The sequence below is a fragment of the Dipodomys ordii genome, unplaced genomic scaffold (genome assembly GCF_000151885.1).
Source record: "Dipodomys ordii isolate 6190 unplaced genomic scaffold, Dord_2.0 Scaffold44, whole genome shotgun sequence".
Taxonomy (NCBI): domain Eukaryota; kingdom Metazoa; phylum Chordata; class Mammalia; order Rodentia; family Heteromyidae; genus Dipodomys; species Dipodomys ordii.
Window position 1 is genome coordinate 7,829,525 of NW_012267260.1, and position 6,044 is coordinate 7,835,568.

Genomic DNA, 6,044 nt, shown 5'->3' on the forward strand with positions numbered 1-6,044 from the left:
CGCCCCCGGGCCAGGACACGCCCCGGGCCAGGACACGCCCCTGTGCCAGGACACGCCCCCGGGCCAGGACACGCCCCCGGGCCAGGACACGCCCCATGCCAGGACACGCCCCGGGCCAGGACACGCCCCGGGCCAGGACACGCCCCGGGCCAGGACACGCCCCTGTGCCAGGACACGCCCCGGGCCAGGACACGCCCCTGTGCCAGGACACGCCCCAGGCCAGGACACGCCCCGGGCCAGGACACGCCCCTGTGCCAGGACACACCCCTGTGCCAGGACACGCCCCGGCCAGGACACGCCCCTGGGCCAGGACACGCCCCCGGGCCAGGACACGCCCCGGGCCTAGGGTCTACAGGATCCTAGAGTGTGTTTCATTGGTGGCGGTAACCTCCTCCCAGCCTGCACTGCTCTCTGGCATCTTTGAAGTGCTCAGTAGGTCCCCGAATGATTGTGCCCCAAGTTCTAGGCCCCAGACCTTGATCCTGATCTTGGCTTTTCTTTCTCCCTGCCCTCTCTACTTACCTTCCCCTCTCTTCACCACACTCATCCTGACACCAGAACCAACTGGAGCATTTAATTAGTAACAGAATGACTGCCATTAAGATCACCCTTCTCAAGCTGGGTGCTGGGGCTCTCACACCTGTCATTCTAGCTATTCCGGAGGCTAAGACCTGAGGATTGAGGTTTGAAGTTATCCCCGGTAGAAAAGTCTTTGAGACATTTTTTTGTCGGTCATGGGGCTTGAATCTGGGCCTGGGCGCTGTCCCTCAGCTCTTCAGCTCAAGGCAAGTGCTCTACCATTTGAGCTACCGCACCACTTCCAGTTTTTGGAGCAGTTTATTGGAGATGAGTCTCACAGACTTCCGTGCCCAGGCTGGCTTTGAACCACAATCCTCATATCTCAGCCTCCTGAGTAGCTAGGACTACAGGCATGAGCTACCAGCGCCCGGCTCCTTTGAGACTCTTATCTCCAATTAGCAACAAGAAGTTGGAAGTGGGCAGTGGCACTGGGGCTCCAGTGGTAGAGCGCTAGCCTGGAGAGTGAAAGCTCAGGGCCAGCACTCAGGCCCAGTGTTGAAGCCCCAGGACAAAAAATAAAAATAAAAAATCACCCTTCCCTTTCCAGGTGAGGCACCCAGGCAAGAAATCTGTGTCATTTCCCAAGGGGCTTTGCCTGTGCTGGGCCATACCTGTGCTGGCCCACGAGCGACTGGCTGCTCTAACCCCAGCCTGCGAGCTGCCCAGGATCACCGGAGCCCGTGTTGGACAAGGGCAGTTAGGGCTGTCCTGCCTCGCCCTGGCACGCAGGTCCTTCCCTCCTGTCCCGGCATCGCCTGTCAGCCAGGACTTAGTCTAGTCCACAACTTGCATGCAGACTTAATTCGCTTTTCCTCTGGGGAGCCTTGGGCAGAAGCCCTGGCAATGGAATGAGGGTTGAAAGAATGTAAACCACATCCTCCATTTGCCTCCTTCCTTCCGGACAAGAAAGGCACTTGAGCAGGACTTCCCCTTTCCCCTTCACCTTGGTGCCTTGTCTGGCTCTGCCCTGTTCACCCCACAGACATCCCTGGGCACCCATAATGTACCAGGCCCATGAGGGCTGACACAGCTTCGCTCTGCAGTGGGATGGAACTGACAAGTGCTCGGCACTTTGTTAGCCTCTAAAACACACTGGGCCTCTGTCTTCCTGAACCAATGACACAGCCCATCCAGTCCCAAAGGCCCGGGGACACTCTGACATCGCCAACACCAGCTTTTCCACCACTTCACCATGTCTGTGCCTGCTCCACTCCACCCTCCACTGCCAGCCATCCTTCTTACAGCTGCCCAGGTGATCGTTCTTTCTAGAACTCAGATCTGCTTCCATCTCTCTCTGGCCCCTACAGTCCTCAGGTGACATTTTCTTGCTTGGTAGAGGAGCAAACCCCACACTCTACCACACCTGGCTCTATTCTGCCAAGGCCTGACTGTCCCCTGCCCTGTGTCCCAGTCTTTCTGGGGCTGCAGCTTCTTTGCCTAGGGGTCCCCCCTCATCCCCTCTATTCTCATGAGAAATCCCTGCTCGCCTGCAACACATGCTGTCCCCTGAAACCTTCCTGTCCACCCCACCAAGCACACGTCACAACTCTGTCTTCTAGTTGTTTGCCTGCACCCTGCATGGGTTTATACAGTGTTCTTTCCCACAAAGAGCACATCTGAAGGAGATTTCATATATTCATGCATTCACTCATTCATTTCTTCATTCACTAATTCCAGAAGTCCTAGTGGACATCTGCTGTTCCCTCTTGCATGACAAGCTAGGAATCTGTGGGTCCAGTGTTGAACAAGATACACAAGGTTTTTCTTTGCACACAGTGTGCCAAGTCTATAACACACAAAGAAATGGAGAGAAAGTCATGTGTCGGGTGCTGGAGGCTCCCGCCTGTAATCTTAGCTACTCAGGAAGCTAAGATCTGAGGATACTGGTTCAAAGCCAGCCCAGGTAGATAAATCTAAGAGATCCTTATTTCCAAAAAGCTAGAAGTAGAAATGTGGCTCAAGTGGTAAAGTGCCAGCCAAGAGCAAAAAAGCTAAAAGAGAGCACGAGACCTTGCCTTCAATAAACAAACAAATAAATGAATGTATGTCATGGAAGCAATTGGCCTACAGACAACTCAATAGATGCTAGCTCTCTCCCTGGCTTCCCTCCTCCTTCCCACTCCTTCCATCCTGGCCCAGAGGCCACTGTGTCCTTCTGCAGCCTTAGTGGGGTCTCTACACCATACCTGTAGCAAAGGAGCCCCTCTGCTGGCTGAGGCTTCAGTACAAAGTACCGCTACAGAGGCTGGTGGAGGTTGAGGCAGGAAATCTCCAAGGCTTAGCATCTGCCAAGGCTGTGAGGTCCCCTCCCCACCTGCCACCATCTTCCCTGTAATCCGCCACCTGTGAGGACTTGGTGGGGCAGGGGAGTAATGCAGCGAGGAAAGACTGGGCCCCTGGGTGGAAGCCCCAGACAAATGCTTTCTTCTTTTTCCATGCCATTCATTCTTTCTTACTTTCCCATTCATTCATTCACATACTGTCTATGTGCCAGGCTAGGGTGCTTTGCTATGCCCATTTAGCAGTGTGTCCGTCAGACAGAATGGCTGGAAGAAGGTAGAAGAGGCTCTTTGAAGCTTCTGGTGAGTGGAGACACGAGGCAGGTGATGGCGCTGAGGGCCAGGGCCAGGCGGACAGCGCACAGCTCTGAAAACGTTCTTCTCTCCTGCCCAGCTTCCCACACACACACCCAGCACCCTGCTAGCGGGACACCCCAGGTCCCCACCAGCTCCCCCTCCCTCTGTAGAACTCTGCATATGTTCCCTGGTGCATTTCTGATGTCGGGAACATTGCTGTTGGGACCACTCTTTCCCCTGAAACCTGTCAGCAAAATTCCCACCCGGAGGTGGCACCCCTTCCCCCCAACACACAGCACCTACACTGCAGTCACGATTAGCACGCTCTCTCCTTCCACCCTCGCCTCCTCGGATCCAGCAGAGTGGACAAATGACAACCAAAAGCAATCCTCAGTGTCACCAAAGGACCAAGGCCCGAGAGTGGCACAGATGTGGCATTGGTCTAGACTAAGCAGGTCAGCCAGGGACGCCCAGGCTATATCCAGCACCTCACCAGCCTCCACCCCAGATCCCACGCCGAGGAACTTGGGAGGAAGGGCTGCGAAGCTGAGTGGGGACAGCTCTGTCTGCAGCCTCTACACCGTTCAGAGCCTGGCCTCAATTTCTGCCTCCCCCGGTGGGCCAGAGAGCTATATGCCCACTTGGCCCCGTCTTTATTCACAGCCAACTGGTACAGGACCTCTTTGTACTTTGCCCTAGAGGCCTGTGGACAATGGGGGGGGGTGAGGAATGCAGCTGTGATGCCACCCTACCCCAGCACTGGGCCAGGTGCCAGCAGAGCAGAGAGAGCTGGCAGAGCGCACACTCCATGCTCTCCTCCCAGGGCAGCGGACCTTTATGATTCTAATTTGCTTATTTAAGTCTCTCAGGCCTCCACAGTGATTCAGACAGTCTGGAAAAAGACAGGTTGTAAGGGTTGGATCCTGGGGGGGGGGGTGGCTACTGAAGCTGAGAGAATGAACTCCTCAGCCCTTCCTTCCACCGAGCTCCCGCTCCATCCAGATAGCTGCGGGCTGGGCTCCCGGCTTCAGGGTCCAGCCCAAGTCCATGTTTATTCTCGTCAACAGCAGAAGCGAAAGAACTAGGATGGCAAGACCCCAGTTTTCCCTTGCCACCTACCAAACTGTGCTCTCTGCGACACTGATCCTGGAGACAGGCTCCGCCCCCCGGACAGGCCCCGGCACAGTGACTTCCTTGCTAGGACCCTGGCCAAACCCAAAGACCTGGAACCGTATCAGTTCAAAGTCCCAAGGTGGGGGGGGGTCGGCTAGGATGGGCTGAGTGACAAAAGCAGGAGGGGAGCGAGCAGCCCTCCCAGCCCTGCCCCTGAGACAAACTCCCCTCCCCTCCCAAACCCCGAAGCCCGGCCTGAGAGGTGGATCAAGGTGTGGGTCAAATGCCCTCCCCCCAGCCTCAGCCAGCAGCTACCTTCCTCTGCCCCCCACCCCCGCGCATCTCCGCGAAGCCTAGCGTCCCCCCTCGCTGGGTGGGGGCTCTGACCAGCGAAGAGCTTCCTGGCTACACAGACCCCACACCTGACCCCCTCCACCAGGCCAGCCCTTGACCCCTGCAGGCCTCCCTGTCTCCACCTGGCTGGGGGTGTGGGGGTGTCCGAGGCGTGTGGGGGAGGGGAGAGTCCTAGTGTGCCGAGGAGGAGTTGGGTGCAGCCGCGGCCAGCCTTCCGCCAGCCCCAGCACGCACCGGGGAGAGGCGGGCGGCCCACCGCGGCCGCGTCCAGCAGGACGGAGCGATGGGTCTGACTCTCTTCCTCCCTCCCTGGCTAGCGGGCAGAGACCGGAGTCCACCCCACCTCTCCCCAAAAACGGCCGGCTGGGAAGGGCCCCGGGGCCCCTCGGGTGGGCGGACCGGATCCACGGGCGGCCGGCCGGCCCGCGCCCCCGCCCGCTGGGGTCTGCGGCGGGGAAAGAAAGCAGCCGAGGCACAGGCTCCTGGAAGGCGTCTTTAATCAGGATTTGGTAGTACAGAAGCTCTCCGGATTGTCTGCATGAACATACAGGGACTTAAAAAGGCACAAGATCCCTCGCACAGCCGCGGGTCGCGGGCCGCGGGGGCGCGTGCCGGCCCGGCCCCGCCCCGCCCGCGGCGCCCGCTGTGCGCGTCGGTTTCAAGTGTTGGTTTTGTACAGTACTCGCAGTCTAGGGCGGGGCTCAGTGCATGCTCGTCTACCCGGCCGGGGTCCCCGCCGCTGTGCACACGAAGGAGGACGCACCCGGAGAGGAGGGGGGGCGGGCGCCCGCCTGCGCGGGCCGTGTTTCCGTGCATGCTTCGGGCGGGCGGGCAGTGCAAGCGTATAATACAGTTATTGCAGTGCGGAGGGGCGGGAGGGCTGCGGGGGGGGGTAGGGATGAACCGGGAGGGGCCCCTCGCCCGCCGGCCCCGCCCCTCCGCGCCCCGCCCCCGGGCGCCTCGCCTGGAGAGGAGGGGCGGGGAGGGGGCGCTCAGGGGGCCGGGGCTGAGCTCCCCGCCGCACCAGTCCACGGGCAGGGGGCGGGGCCGGCCCCCTCCTGTCCAATACTGTCGGCTCCGGACCGGGTTGGGTCCGCCCTCCCCACAGAGGCCCACGGAGGCCCCACAGCCGGCGAGGCGTCGACGGAGCAAGTGCAAAGGAAGCGGATGTTGGTCCCTGAGTTTTATTTTCGGGGGGTGGGGGGAGAGAGCCGGAAGTGGGAGCAGGACGTGTGGGGACCCCCAAGGCCCTTGGTGTTGGACGGGGTGAGGCAGGGGGTGCGGGCAGAGGCGGGGGCAGGGGGCGAAGGGGCGCGGGGCTCCCTCCACGCTGGGCTCTTTGGCATCCAACTGCGGGGCGGGGGGTGGCGCGCCCGCCCCGGCCCAAAAGGCTGGAGGGGGTGGGGAGGAGGGCGAGGGGGG

At 60.1% G+C, this 6,044-nt stretch overlaps 1 protein-coding gene across 2 annotated transcripts in view; it reads right to left on the bottom strand.

Annotated features, from left to right (window-relative positions):
- The window catches only part of Slc22a7 (solute carrier family 22 (organic anion transporter), member 7), an 11,963-nt gene that overhangs the window by 3,863 nt on the left and 2,056 nt on the right, over positions 1–6,044 (bottom strand). The window lies entirely within an intron of this gene.